Source organism: Dermacentor andersoni, chromosome 8 (assembly GCF_023375885.2).
Source record: "Dermacentor andersoni chromosome 8, qqDerAnde1_hic_scaffold, whole genome shotgun sequence".
NCBI lineage: Eukaryota > Metazoa > Arthropoda > Arachnida > Ixodida > Ixodidae > Dermacentor > Dermacentor andersoni.
The window spans coordinates 38,448,669-38,473,740 of NC_092821.1; the positions used below are offsets into that span (position 1 = coordinate 38,448,669).

A 25,072-nucleotide genomic window follows, 5' to 3' on the forward strand; every position below is an offset into this window, starting at 1 on the left:
ATTTTTTGAGCTGTTTATGCTCTTTTCCAAACCCGGACGACGAAGAATTTAACACGAACGCACCGCCATCTTCTGAAGAACATCTATTGTGCAGGGCACACAAGGCCATACTAATTCGCCACATTATTGCTTCTTACGCTATACACAATACATTCACAGACGCCGCCATTCACAGTGCCTGTGTGAACTTCACACTATTTGCCCGATGGCGTTGCACTTTAGTGCAATGCTTAGTGCTCCCGCCTAATAAGTGCACATTGCGGCCGAGATACACATTCAGAATAGTGGTACCGGCTGTGGGACATGTTTCCGTTTGTCGATCAAAAGCGATAGCGAAGCTTGGGTGTTGCAGGGTGCCTGATGAGGGCAAATAACTTGGATATTGATGTGTTTGTCATTAATGTAAAGGATTGAGCTGGCGGATGGAGGTACAAGCAAAACTGATTTTCCGGAACTTGAGGACCAAAGCTCCAACGCGACAATGTCGGGATTCTTGGAGAGTCAGCGAAATTGTTGTCAACGTCATTCGCATTGAAATGTCACATAGAGCTCAAATGTCGGCCTAACGTTCAAGCCACTTGATTAGAGGTATCCTAGATTGAACATTTTGAGTTTAATTTTTTGTCTCCTGCACATTCATCAAATTTGTTGTTAACTTGGTTCGCAGTTAAATGTCACGTAGAGCTCCCAACTGTCGACTTAGATTTAGAATGTTGAGTTTGATGTGTTGCCCTAAGTAGAAGAATGTACTTTCTCTTTAATGTGATTAGCATTATCGGAATACTTCACCCACTCTGCGGTGTCAGTCTATCTGTCTGTGTCTCTAACAATTTTCCCGCCAACTTGAGTCCCTTGCATGGTCTAAGCGGGAGAGAATTGGGGTGCTGTGCTGAGGAAACTCGCTTCGTAAAGATCATTACAAATCAATTGCTAGTGCTTATTAAGAACAACGCACAACACTGGTTGAATGACACGCGTAATTTGATAAAATCCGTGCTCTCACCATCAAATTCGAGACAATGTGAACGAAGCTTTCTTGCGAAATTAATTAGCACTGGGGGTACACACAATTTCAGCATCTATTTCAAAGAAAGAGTATGGCTTCTGTTGACGTCCGGCTGTTTAATGAGCAACCTTACTTCGTAATTTTGTTAACTTAGCAAACGTGTCATGATTTTTCATAATATTTAGTTTGCAGCAAGCACACTAGGTGAAATGATAGTGTGACTGTACATTTCTAAAAATTATTCGAACGACGATGCTCTATCGGAATAGAAGAAAAGTTTTCATACCGTGAAACGTAACTTGAGGACGCCGCCTTTGCCGAGCCACCACCATCATATATTAATATTGACATTAAGAAGGCTGTAGCACTAGTATTTGACTAATATTGAAAAAGACGACGTATTACAACCAGTTGAACCAATAATGCGACACAATGTCCGCCTTAGACGCTGTTATGGCTAAATAAAATGCGTCAATAAGCATAGCTTTCATGGTGAAAGTAAAGTATAATTGGTTTGATGTGTTCCTCTGTCAGTTAAGTAGATTTTAAGGGCACCGCTCTGAAGTTGGCGAAAGATATATTAGCTTTATTTTTGAAGCCAGTCCTTCTTGATCCAGATAGAAAGAAGATAGTGCGGTCTGCATGCAACATACATTAGTTGAATTATTCCATATTGATTCTTTGATTGACGTGACATACGGTGAAATGACATTGACGTAATCCTCGAGACAGCGCCCTGTCGTCGGTAGCGGAATCGCAAGCACTGCATTTAGTTTTGTAACATACATATTTTTTCTGGAAAGCATCGCTGCGCATAGATTGCAACAGTGCATCTGCATAATTTTCATTACGCCCTCCAAAAAAGTGCCTTATGCTGTCTTTTAGGTGCTACCTTTACAGCTACCTGTTGAGAATTCGTGTGCTAGGTAAGCTGTATAAGGTTGAAGTTAGATTGGGTTGAAACAGAAAAAAAAACCTTCCCGTTTAGGTTAAATATGGCCAGAAGCTCAGTGAGGCCCAAACTCGGGCCTCACTGAAATTAGATTATTTGTGCCCGATTAAGAATTCCCCGAATATCGGCCCGAATTCGGCCCGATAAAGAATTAAATTCTTAATCATTTCTAATATATGCGTCACGAGTGAATTCAACTGTATTTTGTTTTCCCATCAATAATAAATACCTTTTTTCAGCGCTCATCGTAAGAGGCGCTATCACTTGCAATGCAATGCAGATATTGAAGTGCAGAAAGGCGCGCTCGTAAAGTTAACAGTTAACCTGTTAACCCCCTCACACGTTCTGCTGCTTTGCTTGTAGCCGTTGGTCTATATTTGGTGACGCGGGTAGCTTCGTTGTTTCTTAGCTTGCTGAGTCAGAAGTAGGGAGCTACGAGCGCCCGGTTATTGTTTACTTGAGTTGTTTTGATGTGACTGCGCTTGCCGAAGGGCTTGGCGTCCGACGATAGGGCCAGCAATCTATACCTAAAGCTTTGGTCGGCCTTCAAAGGAAGAAAGTATGTTCTTTCTAGGGGCACGGTTTTGATACCCGTATGGCTGACCATTTGCTGCGTCGCTCTCCGCGCTGAAAGCTCGAAACGCCCATCAATCCGAATGGCGTGTATTTGAAAAAAAATATTATGGGGTCTTACGTACCAAAACCACTTTCTGATTGCTTATGAGGAAAGCCGTAGTGGAGGGCCCCGGAAATTTCGACCCCTTGGGGTTCCTTAACGTGCGACTAAATCTAAGTACACGGATGCTTTCGCATTTCATCCCCATCGAACTGCGGCCACCGGGGTCGGCATTCGGTCCCGTGACATCGTGCTCAGGAGCCCAATACCATAGCTACTGAGCGACCACGGCAGACTAGGTGTATATGACTATACAGGTCTAATGGCAGGCCAAGAAAACAGAAATTCGTGCATTTGAGAACAAAATGATGTCACTTTTTGTTTTTACCGGATATGGCGTAACATTATTTTTTTTTCTTTTGCTAGAAGTGTTCCCTCGTCACACAGATGGCCTAAGTCACATAAACCGACGATGAACCCCCGTGTTTTGAACGTATGGGCTTCTATGGAAGCTTCGCAACAAGGTATATTTACATTGAATTTCTCTTAAGCATGTTTCAACACTCAGCTTGCTTGTTGGCAACCCCTATATCTCAGTCATAGAAGACAGTGAGATTTCGCGTGGATTTTATTAACGGAATACCACCCATAAGCCCTAATAAAGGCGATAAATGCTTGAATAATAATATGTCCGGTTTAACCTCCGGAAGCGGAAGAGTGGGTTATGAATGATGTGGTAGTGGAACAGATCCGATAAAAATTTGGCCACTTGGGGTTCCCTAACGTGCACTAGAAGCACGACGCAAAATCGTATTTCGATTGCACGCCTATCGAAAGGAGGCTGCACTAGCCGTGAATCGAATCCCTAACCACGTGCTCATCAGTGTGCAGCCATAACCGCTACGCTGCCATGGCGATTGAAGAAATCTTTATCAGTCGATTCGATAAGCTGGCTCATATATCTGCGATAACACACTTATTCACCATTTATGTATGTGCAGCATATCGAACATTTAATTTCCGCAGGAAAATTTGAGTCACAACCTAGTGCCAGTAAGCGAAGACAAATAGGTGCTCTTTGTGGCAGATCTGTAACTTGTCAAAAGAATGGAAATGCTGCTCTCCAATTTTCTGCCACTCTACAAAGACATTGTGCGAAGCATCAAATTTGAAATATTATGTTATGATCATTGACTATTTTGTCAGTGCACGCCATTACTCATTCAGTGGCTTCCAGAGTGTCTCGAATTGAATTGAATTCTGGGGTTTTACTTGCCAAAACAACGATAAGATTATTAAGTAAGACGTATTGGGGGACTGCGGATAATTTTACCACTTGTGGAGCTTCAACGTGCCCCTAGAGCACGGCACACGGGCGTCTTTTGCATTTTGCTTCCATCAAAATGCCGCCACCGCCTCCATTGGGTCTCGTTGAAGTCAATACACATAGCACATTAAACGAGTTCTCGCTGCGTTATAATTCAAATGGAAATTGCAAAACCATAAGACATACCCTTAATCTGCTTCTACAATTTTCACAATTAGAAAGCTATAGTTGTAATAACCCTAGCTTAGCATGAGCCAATTATGTACTTTAACCAGTCGATAAGCAGGTACTGTTAGATTTCATACATAGAACTTCAATTTCTTTGTTATATATGAAGCACCAAATGCATATTCTTATGAACCTTCGCTATTAACCAGCTATATAAGACAAAAGCAAACTTCTCTTCGGGTAATAAGCCTCTTAAACATCAAATACTAAAATATATTTAGACGAATTCACATCCTTAATTTTGTAAATCTCCGCATGAGAGCAACATCAGCAGATATTCCGTTCTTTTAAACAGATCTATGCCTACACCTGTCGTGGCTCTCCTGTAAGCACATTTACAAATTGCTTTAACAACTTCACTATGTTGTACTTTCACCAGTTTATACCACTCTTAGCTCGTATATTGTTAGACTACTACACAAATGTAGCTGTTACTTCAAAATGTAAAAATTGCTGTGCGGAACCACAAAGCACAATTAAGCGCCCAGGGGTCTTATTTTTACGTTCTTCCGCTTGATCTACACCATAGTCTCTAGATCCTCTTCTTCATCTCTGTTAAGCCGTAGCCCCACTACACGCTCATGTCTAGAACCAGCGACGCGCCAGAAGAAGGAAAGCTTGCCACAGATAAGCGCCCCCCTTACCCTTGCCCCCCCCCCCCCCCCCCCCCCCCCAGCTTTCCAGTCAAGTGGTCGTGGTCGCTTGAAGAGGTGGTCAGACATAGGTGTTGATAACGGGAGCCGGTTTGATCCTTTGGATAACAACTGTGTCTTCATAGACCATATTCACACTATCAATCAGGTGATAGAGAAATGTGCGGAATATACCCAACCCTTATATATAGCTTACATTGATTATGAGAAAGCGTTTGGATCAGTCGAAACCTCAGCTGTAATGGAGGCATTACGGAATTAGGGTGCAGACGAGCCGTATGTAAAAATACTGAAGGATACCTATAGCGGCTCACAGCCACCGTAGTCCTCCATAAAGAAAGCAACACAATCCCAATAAAGAAAGGCGTCAGGCAGGGGGATACGATCTCTCCAACGGTATTCACAGCGCGTTAACAGGAGGTATTCAGAGACCTGGATTGGGAACAATTAGGAATAAGAGTTTATGGAGAATACCTTCATGAGAAGCCAACAGACACTGACACCAAGGACAACATAGGAGATATTACTTGTGCTTAATAAATGAAATAAAGAAACGATAAATTAATGGAAATTAAAGTGGATCAAAAAACAACTTGCCGCAGGTGGGAACCGAACCCACAACCTTCGCATTTCGCGTGCGATGCTCTACCAATTGAGCTACCGCGGCGCTGTTTCCCCATCCACTTTCTTGGGTACTTACGTGTCCTAGTAGAACCCTGGGAGTGTTAGTAAAAAAAAATTAAATTATGGGGTTTTACGTGCCAAAACCACTTTCTGATTATGAGGCACGCCGTAGTGGAGGACTCCGGAAATTTCTACCACCTGGGGTCCTTTAACGTGCACCTAAATCTAAGTACACGGGTGTTTTCGCATTTCGCCCCCATCGAAATGCGGCCGCCGTGGCCGGGATTCGATCCCGCGACCTCGTGCTCAGCAGCCCAACACCATAGCCACTGAGCAACCACGGCGGGTGGAGTGTTAGTAACACGCGATTCGCTGATGAAATTGCCTTGCTTAGTAACTCAGGGGACCAATTGCAATGCATGCTCACTGACGTGGACAGGCAAATCAGAAGGGTGGGTCTAAAAATTAATCTGCAGAAAACTCAATTATAGTTTAACAGTCTCGAAAGAGAACAGCAATTTACGATAGGTAGCGCCGCACTGGAACTACTAAGGGAATACATCTACTTAGGGCAGGTAGTGACAACGGATCCGGATCATGAGATTGAATTAATCAGATGTATAAGAATGGTCTGGGGTGCGTTTGGCAGGCATTCTCAGATCAGGAACAGCAGGTTGCCATTATCCCTCAAGAGAAAAATGTATAACAACTGTGTCTTACCAGTACTCAAGTACGGAGCAGAAACCTGGATGCTTACGAAAAGGGTTCTACTTAAATTGAGGACGACGCAGCGAGCTATGGAAAGAAGAATGATGGGTGTAACGTAAAGGGCTAAGACAAGAGCAGATTGGATGAGGGAACAAACGCGAAGTAATGACACGTTTGTTGAAATCAAGAAAAAGAAATGGGTATGCGCAGGACATGTAATGAGGAGGGAAGATAACCGACGGTCATTAAGGGTTACGGACTGGATTCCAAGGGAAGGGAAACGTAGCAGGGGGCGGCAGAAAATTAGGTGGGCGGATGAGAATAAGAAGTCTGCAGGGACAACATGTCCACAATTAGTACATGACCGGGGTAGTTGCAGAAGTGTGGGAGAGGCCTTTGCCCTGTAGTGGGCGTAACCAGGCTGATGATGATGATGATGTGTCTTCAAACCCATTGCGCAGGATTGTGAAATGCTGCTCAGGATGTTTGATGACGGGGAAAGCATTGTCGAAGCGGGGCTCAAGAGAACGACGAGACGTGTGAGCACGGACAAAAACGTCTGAAGACATTTGCAGGTTTGAGTATAGGAAAACATCATGATTATTCGTGGGAGCAGAGGTCGCCGCTGAACGCAATTTCTGTTTGAAAATGCGTAGACGCTAAACAAAAGAAGATGGATCCGAACGATTCGGCGTAGATACGGGGTTGACCAGGTTACCGGGCAAACAAAGGATGCCGCCTTAAACCATCTCAGCTGCAGATCAGGCGAATTCTCGTTGGAGTCCGAGGAGCACGATAGGCAAATGCGATACCCATTCTTTGGCGTGAGGCTGAGCGGCGACTGCGGCTTTCAAGTATCGATGTAGCCTCTCGGTGATGTCGTAGGATGCCGGATAGTAAGCAGCTGTGGGAATGCGTGTACAACTCAGAAGGGATGTTAGAGACGTAAGAAGTGACGACTCAAACTGTCTGCCTCAATCAGTGGTCAACGTTGATGGCACACTAAAACGGCTAAACGATGTAGAAAGAAAAGTATGAGCAACTGTCTCCGCCATTATGTCAGGCATTGTAGTTGTTTCCGGCCACCATGTGTGCCTATCCATGCACGTAAGCAAATGCATATTACCACGGAATTTTAACAAGGAGTCAGCAATGTCCACATCAACGGTGTCGAAACGTGTATCCGCGAGAGCGAGTTTGCCCAACGGAGGCTTGGTGCCTCGTAGTACCTTGACAAGTGCAGACACAGTCGCGTATGTCAGCGCGTATGCGCTGCCAAACGTAATGTTCGATGATAAGGTGTTGTGTGGCACGTACGCCTGCATGGTAGACTGTGTGCAGTGTATCTAAACAACAATACGAAAAATAGGAAAAGAAATGCGGGCACTGTTAGGTGAAACGCCGTACCGAAGCATGACATCGTTGTGGTTAAAGTTGGCTCACTAGAAGTGTAGGGACGTAGAAGATCGGAGTCGTAGAACTTCTTCTTCGGATGCTTGAGCCACCGTAAGCGAAAAAAACCAAAGGTAGAAAGAACTTGTCGTGGCTTTGATGTTAATACGACTGAGAGCGTCCGCTGCCCTGTTAAGGCTGACTTTGACGTAGCGTATGTCATTCATCAATTCCGGAATAGAAGCAAGATGCCGGACCTCTCTAGGAGTATGGGTAGCACTGCAGGAACGTAAAGCCAGACAAAGTGGTTTGTGGTCGGTAAGAATTATAGACTGTCGCCCTTCAAGGAAGTATCTGAAATGGTTCACTGCGGGAGGTCGCGAGGAGCGCCCGTCGAAAAGTGCTGCATTGGCGTTCCGTGTCACTTAACTTTCAGGAAAAAAAAAGGAGATGGGGGCCCATGCACGATCAATGCACTAATAAGGAGCGGCTTCCACGGCTTCCGAAGAAGCGTCCACCATAAGGCTGGTGGGAACAGTCTGTATTGCAGGGTATTGCAGGAAGGAGGCTTCACAAATTCAGTCTTGACGGCAACGAAAGCTTGATCGACGACCATGGCCCGAAAAAATGGGGTAGACTCAGCTTTCGAAATGTAAACGAGTGCTTCAAGGGGCTAAACAAACTTAGGTCATGCAGCGATGAAAATTGATGAGTCCGAGAAAACGTCGAAAGTTACGAGTAGGCTTTGTTGGCGGGTGCACGATGATGGCCTGAAGTTTGTGAAGGAGCAGAGCGATGCCATGACTGGTGATGGGATGTCGGAGAAGATTAATCTCCGGAACCCCAAACTGCCATTTGAAAACACTGATAACGAGATCGTAGTCACGATGTCAAGTGAAAGGTTGACATAGATGTTCTTCGCGGGTTTTCGCATCGCTGCAGAGACGAGATCATTCATGTAGGCAAAACAAAACGATAAGCCTCTGGTGATTTCTTTTATAAAACGGTGGAATGTTGGAATTGCATTGCGCGAACCAACAGACATGCGTAAACACTCAAAAAGGCAAAATGTGGTAGGTACAGAAGTTTTCCGAATGGCTAAACGGGGATCTGGTGGTAATCTTTCACAAGATTGATTTTCGAATATATGGTTGTGCCGGTTAAAAAGGCAGTGCAATCCTGAAGTCATTTAGGAACACTGACCGCATTCAGTACGCGATAATCACCACAGGGCCGTCAGTCATTGTTTTTTTAGGTACCATGTGTAGTGCTGGCCACCACGTGTTTGATGAGGGATAAAATATTTTTAGCACCAAAATATCCTGGAATTTATTGCGGACAAATCGAAGTTGATCAGGACCGAAACAGTGAAGTCGCCAGTGAATGGGCGGGCATGTGATAACGATAGAATCGATTACTGTGTTTCTAGCCGTTTTATCCTTCAGAGACTGTGTAGCAATCTGCGGAAACTCTATGAGTAGAGCTGCCTACGCTGAGGAAGGCAATTTGATAAAAGTATGCTTAAGAGTAGCAGCGTGAGACAGAAAACCGTTTACTGTAAGAGCCGTGATATTTATCCACCAGCGGACAGCGGCTCATCTCCACGAGCATATAAAGCTGGCTCGAGAAATCAGCCCCTAACATAGCATAGCGGACGTCTCCTATCCAAGATAGCCATGATAACCTTCTGTTAAGACTGAGATCGAGGGTAAGAGACTTGTGTCCGTAAGTTGCGATGACAGAAGAGTTCATAGCTTGCAGGTGGTCGATTTTGCGCGAAGACGCTGGTCAGATTTGTACGCAGGAATTATGCTGATTTCCGCACGAGTGTCTATGCCCGAGCGCAGTCCTGTGGTTCGGTCGGTTATATGGAAAAGTGTATGGCCATCATCGCCCGGGGCTGTTATTGACGCCCGTCCTGAGCGTATCCCGTGTGCCACGAACAGAGTGACCCACATTGACTAGCCACGGCGCGAAAACACCGGTGGTAGTAGCACAGGCCCTGCGACGAAAAACTCCGTTCAGGTTGCTGAAACGGCCGTTGCCTAGAAGGCGGCGTGAGAGCCCAATGAGTAGGATATGGTCGGTCCCTTAAGGTGGGAGTGTTGCGCAATTAGTGACGCAAGTCGAATACTTGAGAGGCAAGCTCTTTTACTGTTTTGTGAAGAGAATCCACTTTGAGAAGTTGAGTGTTATGGGCAGCATTTTTGATTGCCCGTGCGATGTCCATCACATCGTCGGCCACTTCGTCGAGTTTCGATTAGGGCTTATGCTTAGCTGTGATAAGAAGCATGCATACCTTGGTTGGAAGACGTCGTGAACACAGCTCGCACAATATGGCCGTCTCCAAAGAGACTAGTTGGTCAGAAAGGAGCTGTTGTAGGTGAAGTAGAAACTGAGTTGGACGTCGGTCACCGAGCTTTTCGTTCTACAGGAGCTGCTGAATACGCCGATGCACCAGCGGGATGGGACGGCAAAGAAGAACCTCTTTCATTGTCCTATATTGCGTTTCCTGATGTGGCTGGATGAGGATATCGCGTATCTCGGTCATGGCCTGTAGCGTGAAAGGTTTAAGCAGGAGTTCATATTTTGGAAATTCCGATGTGAGACGATGGCTGCAGAACATGTTCTCAGCTTGCATAATCATTAACGTAGGACCAGTGACCCATTTCTGTGGTAGCGTAATGGTAGCTGTATCTCATATAACATCCGTAGAAGGTGCTGACCAGTTGCAGAGGCAGCAGAGCGGAGTTGAGGTCTTCGGGATCCTGGGTTTGATCCCTTGAAGGTCTTGTTCGTGTTCCGGGTCACCAATAACTGTGGAACCACCAAGCACAATTCAGAGCACAGGGATTTTATTTCCACGTCCTTTCACATGATTTGCTTTATCATTTCTAAGCGCTCTTCCTCATCTCTCTAAAGCCGTACTCCACTACTCCCTCATGTCTAATACCAGCGACTTTCCAGAAGAAAAAAAGTGTGCCATAGCGGCTTTGCTTCTTACTTCACAACTCGATCCTTCTTGAATTTTCATTGCTAACACCGAGTGTACTAGGACCTGTGTCCTATTGTGTCAAGAAGGTAATGAGATACATGAATTCCTACTGTATCCGTTATTTGCAGGAATTCTGTACCGGCACTAATACTGTCTGCAGCACTGTTTTCGATGTATGTATTAATCTGTGACAAAACCAGACAGTTTACGTGTTACTTCATATCACAGAAATAAATAATTGTAACGGCAGCATGGCTTCATGTACGTTCACTAGGCATTAATGCATGACATAAATACACTGTTTTCTACAATAAAATTTAGACGCTTCGGTGGACGGTTTGCAAAAGAAAATGACGACGTTGGTGTGAACTGTGACTTACTGGTCACCTAGGCCTTCCTCCATCATCTTTCACGATCTCCCATAGATAAACGCGTGCCACGGTTAGAGTATTCGTGGAAGTGCTAGGTAATCTCGCGGAATCCCTGATTGAATATCACCGAGGCGCTACATCTGGACCTACGCCCAAACCGCCGACTAGCCGGATTACCACGGTTTTAATTGGAGATGAACCCTGATGGCGACAACGCGCTGCTTTTGTCTGGCGCTACCTGCCAACTATACTTTCGCCGCAGATCTCTGTTGCTAAAGTGGGAGAAGACGATGAAGATTGGCAAAACCACTACTACTGGGTGAGAGAAACACTTATTCAGATTGTAACACTCAGGTGAGTCTCTTGCGATCCCCATGCATGACGTGTTTTTAGCAGCCGATTATAGGAGATAGCTGTTATGTACGGTAGATTCATGGGAATCTACCGTGCATAAGTCATGAAAAAAGAAACACATTCCATCGCTGTCACCCACCCTGCAGAAGTCCACATTCTGTGTAGGGTGAATAAGTCTTTGCCATCGGACAGACACCAAACCAAATTTTGCTCACTGTATCAAACAAGATCGCGTACCAGCGTCCCGTACTCATCACTTAATTTCACGTAATTAACACCTGATCAGTTATCCTACCAGGCGGAAGCCGTATGCCGTCTCATCATCTCAGGGCAAGATTACTAAACATGTAGAATAAGGGACAAAGAATTATGTTATTCTAGAGCCATATGGTCCTTGGACTGCACCTACTGTCCTCGTAAAAAAGAAAGAAAGACAACCCTTGGCAGTTCTGAGTCGACTACCAACGTCTCAACTCTGTCAAGAAGGAAGTATACCCACTTCCACACACATGTATAGATGACGTCGTTGCTGCTTGTCTTTGGTTAAGTATATCTCCTGCGTAGACCTAAGATATGGCTATTTGGAAATTCCCTTCAATTCATATTATAAGAAGGAAAAGGCCTTCATAACAACAGTTGCTTCGTTCTTAGTGTAACGCTATTCGGTTTGTTTAATGCCCCGGCCACCTTTGAGCGGGTCATGGAGCAGAGCGAGTGCCATTGATTCTGTTGTTTGCACGCGCATGTTTCATGAAGCAGCAGGGAGTGGATATGCGTGTGCACGCCTTGAACGTGCGTGCATGAGTACTTGCATTTGAGTGTGCGCGCGTGTTTCTGTCTCTCGATTTGAATGTGCGATCACATGAGAGCGTGCATGCGCGTGCGAGCATACGCGCGTCTACGTGTGCGTGCACTCCGTATGCATGCCTGCTTCGTACTTTTTGGTGCGTGTGTGCATGCGAGGGCTCATGTAAATTTCTATGCGGGAGAACATGCATCCCTCTGTGCGTGTTGGCGTGTACGGGGGGGTATGCGTGCGTGTGTGTGTTTGTGTGTGTGAGCGAACGAGCATTTCCCCGCTTACACCAACTCTCAGGGAGAAATCTGATATAGAGTTCATTTAAAATAATATTTAAATCTATGAGACGAGAACGAATCACACTGTATTTACAGTATTATCTCTTTCTGAAAGCAAAATCAACGTAACAAAAAGCGTCGTATGCGCTAATATCACGGCCTCAGATTTCGTCACGGTCACCATTGCCTCGGCTCCGCGAGAAGCTACCTCGCTGTTCACCTTCGTTTTCTTCCTTGCCGCGACGGCATTTCATTGTCTTGATGCCAGCGACGCGCTAAATCTGCACCCTCATTGCATCATTTATCGCTTCTGCGACCAAGCAAACTTTCGCCGGCGCACGTTCACTCTTATATTAGACAATTTTAGTTTAGCTTTTGCAACCAAACGTAAACTCATTACGTACGTAAATAAATAGCTTTGTCATCACTGAGAATTCTCTGAACGTTATTCGGTTTGTGCGGTTAACGTGGGCTATGATAACGCGCGTTATTTGGCGAGTTTAAAGTTCGAATGTTTACGTACGCTAAGAAATAGCGTTGTCGAACATGGCGGCACCCACGGCTCCCGCTTCAACGTGAGTTCTCGTGATGGCTACGCTCTGACTCAAATTGGTCGCCAGTAACTATTTAAATGAGTTTTCGAGTTCTCTAACCTCACCACAAACGTTAGTTGTGAGCGCATATCGCGTCCAATTTCTGAGACCGTTCGGTGATTGCGGCGCACGTAGTGCTAACGAGACGTGTCGGCATAGAAACAACAGCATGGTTGGTAATGGACGGCCTTTGGCACGAGGCGCCAGACGGCGCCCTGTTTTATAACGCCTTCGTTAGATTTGCGTTCCGGTACGGTAAACTAAAAGCTTTGAAAGGACGCGCACCGTAACGTCCCTGAAACGTCATTACATTTAACGCACGTAAGGCGATAAATGCAATTCTAAAAATATCTGATATCACAAAAGGCTAAGTGCGTTCATGTTGACCATACAGATGTGATTTTCTACGTCAGTAGGTCACATGACTACACATATAAGCGAGATGCTTGTAGTTTAGCCTTACAGGGTGAGGTATGGGCCTAGAATTTGGGACACGTACTTCATCACATTATTTGCAACGCACTCTACGGTGTCATTCTTCGGTGGCTTATACCGATTTTGACACAATGAAGATGCAAAAAAATTGTCTCATGTGCCGACTGTCACCTTTCTCGAACTGTCAGCATTCATTAATGATGTCCTCGTCGACAGTCGCACAATTCTTGAATGCAAGTGAACGTGAGGATTTCTGCACGAGGCCTTTGCGTGCCTGGGTATCATTTATTGGCGTTCTTTATCGGCTAGTCTGCATTGCAGCTATATCATAAAGTCGGCACGGCAACATCGTACACATCATGGAGAAAACAAAAAAATCTGGCATTTATTACCGTGCATTAAACTTAAATTGTGGTCATCTTTCACGCAGGTGAATAACCGTAACAGGGGAGTCCTTTGACAAGTGCAAGTAGTGTATATGTCATACCTAAAGGTGTAAATGGCCCGGTGACGAGTAAATGTGACGCGATATGGTTAGCAGCTTCGGCCATAGCCTGCTAATGGACGGCGACAAAGAAACAGTTTGTACAATTATTCTGTCATACCTTTTGCCACAGGGCCCAAACCAACTTCTTCATGCGTCCATTTTATTACCAAAGCACACCTTTTCTCAATTTGCAGCTGCTGCGGTAGGCCAGGCAACAGAGAGAGAGAGAGAGAGACCAGGAGATGCAAAGGAGAGAAAGGCAGAGAGGTTAACCAGAGTTAAAGCCTCCGATTTGATACCCTGCGCTAGGGCAAGAGAAAGATGAAGACGGAAAGAAGAGCGGGGCCAAAAGAGACACGTGAAAAAAGATTGCTAGGGAAATAAAGGGGGTACTTTAACCAAATCGATAGGTGAAAATCAAAAATCGTCTACGAAGGCGCCTCTGGTAGACGCTTCCGGACGTTGAGAAAGTTTGAGCTAAATACTTGGAAATATGGAAATGCACGAAAATACATAGAAGTAGCTAAATATTCCTATCTAAATACACGGTAACTGAGAAACCGTTTTCTCGGCAACCACAGCACCAAATTTGATGAAGTTTGGTGCATTTAAATGAAGAGTTTTAAATATTGTTACTGTTAATTGCAAATTCTCTATTTAGGTCATCAACCTTTCTATAAAACTTGGCAAAAATAGTATAAATTCAGATAATGAATGAAAGAGTCAATCAGCAGTCAAAAAACATATCACAATTTCGTTAAGTGCGCCTAAAAGTATATCTAAAGCGGAAAAAATTGATACAACATACATCATGCCCAAGAATAGCAGTTATTTGCGAGCAGAACTTTTGCGAAACCCTTGTGAACAAGGTAGCAAGTTCACGCAAGACATAAACAGACGTATCAGATTTGTTCGCTTTGTATGCTTTCATAGATGCAGTTTTCAGGACTGCGATATGTATTCTAGGTGCAGAGCTGGGAATATGAAAGTTTCGTGTTTCTATTCTTTGTCCTTACCACTTTTTGACAAATTTATTTAGAATTGTCCCAGTGGTTATCTCATAAAAGCGCTTCTGCGTTTTACATGTATTTGAATAGGCCACATCGGAGTTCGGCCACAGCTAAAGCTGTCGCGAAGTGCTTCCAACGATTATTGTAGCCCGTTGACTCCGCAGCATTAAAAAAAGAAAACGAACGGGGAAAATACGTGGGTGCCTTTCGGGAAGCTTCTAAAAAGCGCGGAATCAATCACCTCGGCGTTTGCCTCGTCGCGACTAGACGTTGTTATGATGACAAGTAATTCCTAGCCGACAAGCGGCCACTCTTTATAAAGAACACTGATTACGCCGGCAGGACAGGCTTTGTGTTAAAGTTCAGTGCGCAGGGATAGCTTTTAATTCATTTATTTTTGTTTCTTTGGTGTCATTACTACGTCACCACGGAAAGTTTGAAATGTTTAGGGTCATTAGACCCCGTGGTGGCTCTCCCGCGAGATAAACCCTGATGTCCAGAAAAGCTGGGTACATGCATTTGTCCTTCTGTTGGCTACTTTGAAAACACTCTACTCCGTTCCCCACATGGCAGTCAATGCTGCGGAATCTAGAGAGACTTCTTGCAGGGGCTTCGTTCGTACTTGGATATAGTTCGATGTTTTTTGGCCGCAGCTCTGCGCAACTGCTTTTATAGAGGCTCAGTATTAAATGAAACAAGTTTAAATCCTTGGAAGCAAACATACTGTGGTATTCGGCTGCTAATGCGTTGTTCTAAATCCTTTTTACTTAACTTGTTCTTTTCATTTTTTAAAATATTGTGAACCCGTCGCGAAGAGCTCCACGTGCATGCTCCCGCTAGTGTTCATGCATAAGCTACCGCAGGGAGCAGAGTTGCGCAATTATTTTTCCAGGGCCGCTCGCGTCGCTATTCGCCGAGCACTATCAAGTGGCGCAAAATAACGTAAAATGTTCAACAGCGCTGCGGCGAAGCCAACTTTACGCCCGGGACGCCGACTCGTCGTTTCTGTCAGTGCCATCTACATTGCAATCAGTGGACCTTCGACCGTGCGTTGCGTTCGTTGGCTGCGGGTGGAGATACGGTTTTCGACGATATTAAGTAAAGGACATTGTTGAAGTTACACGAAACACATCATATCGACACTTCTATTCCAGTATGACGGGGTACAGTGCACCAAACTGCACAAACCGCGCAGCAAGTAGCAAAGCTTCCTACGTGGTTCCGTGCGAGCAGACAGATGTGCGCCGGCGACTGGTATGGCTACTGCGTATCTGCCGAGACCGGCCGGCTCCGAAAAGCACCAGGATATGTGAGGTGCGTTCGCCTGGTTTACACTAAAGCTACTTTTATCTCGAATAACACTCCTGTTAACGCTGAGATGCGTACGTAGTCATGAGAAATTCTCCACTTGTACGATTTTTGGCGCATACATGCAGCGCGACACAGACGCGGGATCAAGAATGAACGACACGTCTGTGTCACGCTGCACATATACGCCATGAATGTTAACTTACCAACTTGCCTAATTCACCGTGTTTCTTGTACGATTGTTCTCAATATGCGGGTCTAGAAGAGTGCGTTCAAAACAGAGCAAATACTAGCAGATACAATTTGTCTGCTCATCCTGGTTTTTCTCTCCTCTGAAATTTTATTATTCTTTTTTTGTCGGCGTTGTAATTTTCATATAATGCTGATTGTTGTGCTAGTGTTAATTTTTGTGCAGTAAGAGGAAACCTCCCACACTCCGGCTTATGAGACAGCTGTGATATCGTCAGCATTTACCGCCCGCAATACCTTGCTTGTCGACGTGAAGAATGTAAAATTATGCCTGTATGTTTAATACGCGCTGTGTTATAGTAAATTGACCTAAGTAATATAAAGCGATAAACAAAAATGTGTTCTCATGCTACAGTCTGAAATGTGCGAAGGGTTTGCAAGTTTGTGCGAAACTTTGCACGTTTTTCATCTTGATAGGATTAGTGCAATAAAGATAAACTCTTACTCCTAATAGCTTGTTGCCTTTCCACTTGCTTTCACTTCGGTCCCCCAATGCTCCAAGAGCCAGCATTCTTGCCCTGCTGCCAGCAGCCGTTGACCATACACTCTTTTGAACGAAATAAATTTGATGTAGAAGCTCCTGCATCTTAGATTTTTTACTGCTATGATTTACTGCTATAAAGCAGCTGTTTAGTATGGGGTATGAATGAATCGTAAAAATAAGCTTTGCATAAAATGCGCACCTGTGAACGTTTGAAATGCGTTTAATTGTACGTGTCTGGACCACATATATCTAAAACATGCAGCTGCTGTGAACGACGGTTAGTGATAAATGACGCTCTGTCACTGACAGAACTGCAGGCACTATAGCTCGCTTGGCGACGATCATTAATCAGCTGATTTTGGCAGCCATAATGCGCACGCATAATTGTCGACCTTACGTGTTCGAAGTGCTTTTCAAACATCCTTTAAACATTTATTTTCGCCTTGCGGCCTGGACGTGAAGACTTCATATGCATGCTGAAGAACATTGCAGCGCTTTTTGTTGATGGGTACTGCACACTTCACGTGTTTGTAGGCTAATTTTACAGCTATTCGAGCCACGGGCAGATTCAGAATATTATTTCGGGGCTTCGAGGGGGGTCCTACACGGTAGCGTAGCTAGGTCGTCCAGCATCCGGGGCCCATAGGTTTTCTGTCACCTTCCCCTCCCCCTGATATATTCAAGAAGGCGAGGATATCGAATCTTTCCGGGGAGTAGGTCGGGGGGGGGGGGGGGGGTGATGTTTCAGCACCAACAGAGCTGCCGAGGACGGTCAGCCTGACGCACGTCCGGTTTGCTGCCCTAGAGAGGGGAAGGTGTTTAAGGGAAGAAATAGGAGAGGGAGGGGAAAATGTACTATCAGTGTGAATACGTGCGGTTGTCCTTAAGTTCATGCCTGTAATCGGTCACTGAGGCCCGTCGAATTCATGAAACGTAGCAGCGCCCGCGTCGCTTTGTGAGCCTGCGACGCGTCGGGCCATGGTACGAGAATCACTGTCTCTGAAAATGGTCTGCTATCGAATCGGTTTAACACCCTCCGAAGAACGTCGCCTTCGATCTCATAGTGATTATAAAGACGCAACACTTGTTCAATCGTCTCTTCACATTTGCATGAGTCACAAATCGGTATGTCGGCCATTCAAATAAGGAATGAGCAGGCGTTCGTAAAAGCCACCCCTAAATAGAGGCGGCACACTAAAGTTGCATCATGGCAGAAGACGTTCGATGGGATCTGCAGCTTCAATGTATGATCCAGCCGGTGGATACGTCAGTTGCAGAAAATCAGGGTGTTGCGCAAAGTTTCAGTCTTGGTTTGAGCAAGTAAAAGACCCCTCGCAGCGTCTGTCCTTGGTAAGAGAATAGGAAGTATCAGAGTTTCTTAATGAACTGACCGGGCGGCATCATCAACAAGGTCATTTCCGACGATTTCACAGTGCCCCGGAAGCCATTGGAAGATGACGTCATGTCTGTTTATGAGGGCTTGATGGAGAACCTCTCTGGTCTAAAACACCAGTTCATGGGTCTAAGGCTAAGGCTGACTGCAGACTACGAAGGGCTGCCTTGGAGTCAAAAAAAGCTACTCACTTTCGAGACTTGGCTTGTGCGATGTAATTAACAGCGGTACGTTCGGCGGCCAGTTCTGCTGCCGTAGAGGATGGGGCACTTCGAAGGTAATTGTGACTTTTTAGACCGGGATGATAGCAGCACCTGTGGAGCTGGTGGCTGAGACAGATCCGTCAGTGTAGATGTGCGTTCTTTGTTCATATGCCTCGTTCAGCAATAACAATGTGAATTGATGTAAGGCACTTTTGATTGAGGGGTCTTCGTAATTCCCGGAAACGTGAGGCGTACTTGTGGCTGTCGTAGGTAACAGTAGTCTTGCTGCTAGGTAAAGATCGACGGAAGGTAGCCTTGACGTGTCGCGACAAGTTTGGAAAAAATGACTTGGTTGTTTTTGTCCTGGCAAAGCAGCAACATAGCGACTCGGTAATGTGTGCTCTAAGGTTGTCAATCGCTATATATTGTCACGTGGTAGTGACGGTTAAGAAGGCAGCAAAACTGTGATTAACGAAACGAGCGTTTTATTGGGCGAACTTGTGCCCTCAAAAGGAGGCTACACTCCAAGAACAACGATACCGGCGAAAACACTCGGCGATCGTCGAAAATTTGATCAGCGGGTCAAGCGCGTCGGCTTTTATACAGCAGTCGTCGAATGTTCCAGACTAATTGTTGGGACCCGCGTGCCTTCCACAAAGTTCTACACCATTCGCGTCAGGCGATGAAATCAGATAACACAAGGTTCGGCGACAACAGACAGAGGATAGAAGCATCGATAACTTTCCGGAAACTTCGGATACATGCAGGCGCGTTCCGCGCTGTGCGATAACATTTGTTAAGCGGCAGAACGTGGTCGCCCGATAAAGATAAGTACACGCGTCAATACCCCCCTCTTAAAAAGCATCGACCTGATGCTGCAAACAAACGAAAGTAATAAAGAAAAGCACTCGTAGCAAAGAAAACTAAGGAAGTTCGTCAGCCTCCGTAAAAGGGTTTAAGGCGCACCACGTGGACCACTTCAGATCGTGCGCGGCGCCGCCGTGAATGCGAAATGCCGTCTGGCACAACCTCGTAGTCCAGTGGGCCAATACGTCGGATGACCTTGTAGGGCCCAAAATAGCGTCGCAGTAGTTTCTCACTGAGTCCTCGTCGGCGTATCGCGGTCCATACCCAATCACGGTCGCCGGGCTCGTACTCGACGAAGCGTCTGTCGGAGGTTGTAGTGTCGGCTGTCGATCCTCTGCTGGTTCTTGATCCGCAGGCGGGCAAGCTGTCTGGCTTCTTCGGCGCGCTGGAGATAGGTAGCGACTTCAAGATTTTCCTCGTCAGTGACGTGCGGCAGCATGGCGTCGAACGTCGTCGTCGGGTTCCTGCCGTAAACCGCTTAACGGCGTGATCTGTGTTGTTTCTTGCACCGCCGTGTTGTAAGCGAATGTTACGTACGGCAGGACGACATCCCAGGTCTTGTGTTTGACATCGACGTACGTACATTGCTAGCATGTTGGCGAGGGTCTTATTCAGGCACTCCGGAAGACCATTCGTATGTCGGTGGTAGGCCGTTGTCATCCTGTGCCTTGTCTAACTCTATTGCAGAATGGCTTGGGTTAGCTCCGCTGTAAAGGCCGTTCCTCTGTCGGTAATGAGGGCTTCTGGGGCACCATGTCACAGCAGGATGTTTTCGACAAAGAATTTCGCCACTTCGGCTGCGCTGCCTCACGGCAGTCCTTTAGTTTCAGAGAAGCGGGTGAAGTAGTCCGTCGCCACGATGATCCACTTATTTCCGGTTGCTGACGTCGGAAAAGGTCCCAACAAGTCCATCCCGATCTGCTGGAATGGTCGGCAAGGTGGCTAGATTGGCCGTAGTAATCCCGCTGGCCTTGTTGGGGGTGTCTTGCGTAGATGACAGTCTCGGCATGTTCTGACATAACGGGCGACATCGGTGGTCAGGCGCGGCCAATAATACATTTCCTGTATCCTCGATAGTGTCCGGGAAAATCCGTGGTGTACAGCGGTCGGATCGTCATGTAGCGCGTGCAATACTTCTGGACACAGTCCTGACGGGACCAACTAGAAGGTAGTTGGCGCGCACTGGTGAGAAGTTCTTTACGAGTAGGTTGTTTTGAAGCGAGGACGAAGACAATCCTCGCTTAAATGCCTAAGGGGCAAGGTCGGTGTGCCCTTCCAAATACTCGACGAGCTTTTCAACTCCGGGTCTGCTCGTTGCTGTTCAGCGAAGTCTTCCGCGCCTAAAATGCCAAGGAAGGCGTTGTCATCTTCGTCATCTTGCGGCGGCGAGTCAATGGGGGTGCGTGATAGGTAATCGGCATCAGAGCGTTTTCGTCCGGACTTATAGGTTACAGCGATATCATATTCTTGCAGTCTTAGGCTTCACAGCGCCAGCCGTCCTGAAGGATCCTTCAAATTCTCTAGTCAACACATGGCGTGATGGTCGCTGACGACTTTGAATGGCCGGCCATATAGGTAAGGGTGAAATTTCCCTGTAGCCCAAACGATGGCGAGGCATTCCTTTTCGGTCGTTTAATAATTGCCTTTCGCTTTTGACAACTACCGGCTAGCGTAAGCTATCGCGTGTTCATGTCCATCTTTTCTCTGGACTAGGACGTCACCGAGACCTAGGCTGCTGGCGTCAGTGTGGATTTCGTTATCGGCGTCCTCGTCGATGTGAGCAAGTACGGGCGGAGACTGCGTGTGTCATTTAAATACGTCTGGCTGCGGCGTTTCCCACTTGAACTCGACGTCACATTTAGTTAGGTGTGTCAGCGGCTCAGCGATGCGTGAAAAGTCCTTGACAAAGTGCCTATAGTAGGCACACATGCCAAGGAATCTACGCACTGCCTTCTTGTCGATGGGCTGCGGGAACTTTTCGATGGCAGCTGTCTTCTGCGGGTCGGGGCGGACTCCGCACTTGCTGATGACGTGGCCTAGGAACAGAAGTTCATCGTAAGCGAAGCGGCACTTTTCTGGCTTCAGAATGAGCCCTGATGACTTGATGGCCTCTAGTACTGTCGCTAGCCGCCTAAGGTGATCATCGAAATTTCCGGCGAAGACGACGTCGTCATCCAAGTAAACAAGCCAGGTCTACCAGTTCAATCCTGCTAACGCCGTGTCCATGACGCGCTGGAACGTTGCAGGCGCTGAGCACAGTCTGAATGGCATGCCCTTGAACTCGTAGAGGCCGTCTGGCGTGATTTAGGCGGCTTTTCGCGATCTCTCGTGTTGACTTCTATTTGCCAGTAGCCGGACTTGAGATCCATCGACGAGAAGTATTTTGCATTGCAGAGCCGATCTAATGCGTCGTCTATCCGCGGTAGGGCGTATACATCCTTCTTTGTGATCGTGTTCAGTCGACGATAATCGACGCATAAACGTAAGGTTCCGTCCTTTTTCTTCAACAAGACAACAGGGGATGCCCACGGACTTTTCAATGGCTGGATGATGTCGTCGCACAGCATTTCGTCGATTTGTTCTCTTATAGCTTCACGTTCTCGCGGCGAAACTCGGTAAGGGCTCTGGCGGAGTGGTCGAGCGCACTCCTCGGTGATTATGCGATGCTTTGCGACTGGTGTCTGTCGAATCTTTGATGACGTCGAGAAGCAGCCTTTGTATCGTCGGAGCAGACTTCTGAGCTGTTCTTGCTTAATCATGGGGAGACTTGGATTAATGTCGTAGTCTGGTTCGGAAACCATGGTCGTCAGGGTAGATGCAGCGGTATCCGAGAGGACAAATGCATTACTGGTTTCCAGAATTTTCTCGATGTACGCGATCGTCAGGCCCTTGTTGGTTTGCTTGAACTCCTGGCTGAAGTTTGTCAGCAACGCTTCAGTTTTCCCTCCATGCAGTCGAGCGATTCCTCTTGCGACGCAAATTTCACGGTCGAGCAGTACACGTTGGTCACGCTTGATGACGGCTTCTACGTCGGCAGGTGGTTTGGTGTCGACGGAAATGACAATGCTGGAGCGAGGCGGGATGCTGACTTGACTTTCGAGCACGCTTAAGGCATGGTGAGTACGAGAGCTCTCCGGCGGTATCGCTCCATCTACCGACAGCGTTATCGACTTCGGCTTCAGGTCAATGATTGCGCCGTATTGGTTCAGGAAGTCCATGACGAGAATGACGTCTCGTGAACACTGTTGGAGGATAACGAAGGTGGCAGGGTAAGTCCGGTCATAAACGGAAATTCTTGCCGTGTAGATTCCAGTCGGCGTGATGAGGTGTCCTTCAGCGGTCCGAATTTGAGGGCCTTCCCATGCAGTTTACACTTTCTTCAACTAGGCGGCGATGTGTCTAGTCATGACGGAGTAATCAGCCCCTGTGTCGACTAAGGCGGTGACTGCGTGGCCATCGAGAAGCACGTCGAGGTCGGTGGTTCTTTGTCGTGCATAACAGTTCGGCCTTGGCGTTGGGTCACGGCTGCGTCGCGTTGACCTGTGGCTGGTATGTGACGTCGTCATGTCGTCTTTCATCGTCGTATTCTTTGCTTCCACACTTCGTCGGGACGGTGGCGTGTCGTTATGTCGTAGAGGTAGTTTCTTCGGCGTATTCGTCAGCGGCGGAGGATCTTCGTTAGTTCGACGAACAGCAACCGCACCTCCATCGGTTGCTGCTTTTAGTTTTCCGGATATGGGCTCGCTGACCGGCCCCGGGCTGGGCCAGTGTATGGTCGGCGCTGCGGCGGCAGGTAGCGGCCTGGTGATGGTGAACGAGACGGTCGTCGAGGGCTCCACTGAGTGGCGACGAGGTAGTCGGCGGTATCGCTAGGTCCTTCGCCAATCTGTGATAGCGACGCGTTAACGGCGAACCCTCGCAGTCCCATCTCCCGGTATGGGCATCGGCGGTAGGCGTGACCCGCTTCTCCGCAGTGGTAGCAGAGCGGGCGGTGCTAAGGAGCGCGCCAAATGTCCGTCTTCCTCGCGTAGCGGCGCTGGGCGACGGGCGGGCCTGCTGGTGGCGGCGGCGGTGGACGACGGAATTGTGGCGTAAAGGAGCCCTGGCGCGGTCGTGCAAGGGGGCCTTGACGGCGGGCGACGGCGGCGTAGGTCATCGCTTCCGGCTGGGGCTGCGGCGATTCTGGCTGCACCTCAGGAACTCCAAGGGATAGCTCAAGCTCATCTTTGACGCTTTCGGCAATTGAGGCCACTTGAGGCTGCGACCTGGGGTTCAACTTCTGCAGCTTTTCCCGTACTACCGCTGTGATTATTTCGTGCAGATCGTCGGTGGCCAGTGATTGAATTCCTGTGTAGTTGGTAATGTTCCTTCGGCGGTTGAATTGCCGGTTCCGAATTTCAAGTGTCTTCTCGATGCTGGTGGCTTCGCGAAGGAACTCTTCTACGGTCTTCGGTGGGCTTCGTATCATTGCGCCGAAAAGTTCTTCCTTCACACTACGCATGAGAAGGCGGACTTTCTTCTCCTCGGGCATATCTGGGTCGGCGTGGCGGAACAGACGTTTCATTTCTTCCGTGAAGATGGCAGTGTTCTCGTTAGGTAGCTGCACTCGCGCGTCAAGCATGGCTTCAGCCCTTTCCTTGCGCACGACGCTCGTAAAGGTGCGCAGGATGCCGCTACGGAAGAGGGCCCATGTTGTCAAGGTCGACTCCCGGTTTTCAAACCACGTTCTGGCGGCGTCTTCTAAGGCAAAATATACATGCCCCAGCTTGTTGTCGGAGTCCCACTTTTTATAAGTCGCGATTCCTTCGTAGGTTTCCAGCCAGGATTCCGGGTCTTCAGTCGCTGCTCCATGGAAGATCGGTGGGTCCCGAGGTTGTTGTAGGATAACGGGAGACGCTGGAGAAGCCATTGGGATTTTGACCACGATCTTCTTCGTCGACTCAGGTAGAAGTCCGTGCTCTGGGGGCAGTCCTTGCAGTCTGCGGCTAGCACGCTGGTCTTGGGCGACGTTGGTGTTGTCCTCAGGCTTCGGGCTTGGATCGCGGCTTTGCGGGGGCGTACGGTACATGAACGCACTAGCACCTCCACCAGATGTCACGTGGTAGTGACGGTTAAAAAGGCAACAAAACTGTGATTAATGAAACGAGCGTTTTACTGGGCGAACTTGTGCCCTCAAAAAGAGGCTACATTCGAAGGGCAACGGTAGCGGCGAACACAGTCAGCGATCGTCGAAAATCTGATCAGCGGGTCAAGCGCGTCGGCTTTTATACAGCAGTGGTCGAATGTTCCAGACTAATCATTGGAAGCCGCGTGCCTTCCCCAAAGTTCTACACCATTCGCGTCAGGCGATGAAATCAAATAACACAAGGTTCGGCGACGAGAGACAGCGGATAGAAGCATCGATAACATTCCAGAAACTTCGGATACATGCAGGCGCGTCCCGCGCTGTCCGATAACATTTGTTAAGCAGCGAAACGTGGTCTGCCCATAAAGATAAGTGTACGTGTCAATATGTTGGAACCGAGTAGACTCTAGCAATCATGATTGTTGCGTGAGTCGAGGCGCATCGTGCTAACCCAAGACATGTTCGTAGATCCTGTCCCTGCAAACTTTTGAGGGTACGAATGTTTGTTTTACATGTTTTCGCCAAAATCGGCAAGCTGTACAGTAAAGAGCCCAGAAACAGCATGATGCACAGCTGCGGCATGGACTGTACCGATGTCACCCAGGTTGTTCCGCA

General features: G+C 47.2%; 1 long non-coding RNA gene across 1 annotated transcript in view; it reads right to left on the minus strand.

The window, feature by feature from the left end:
- LOC129383506 (uncharacterized) overlaps positions 1 to 18,589 on the minus strand; it is a 66,298-nt gene extending 47,709 nt beyond the window's left edge. Inside the window, exon 1 of the long non-coding RNA XR_008611400.1 lies at positions 18,454 to 18,589. This is a non-coding gene — a long non-coding RNA (uncharacterized lncRNA). The remainder of the gene's footprint in view (positions 1 to 18,453) is intronic.
- Between the last annotated feature and the right edge of the window lie 6,483 nt (positions 18,590 to 25,072).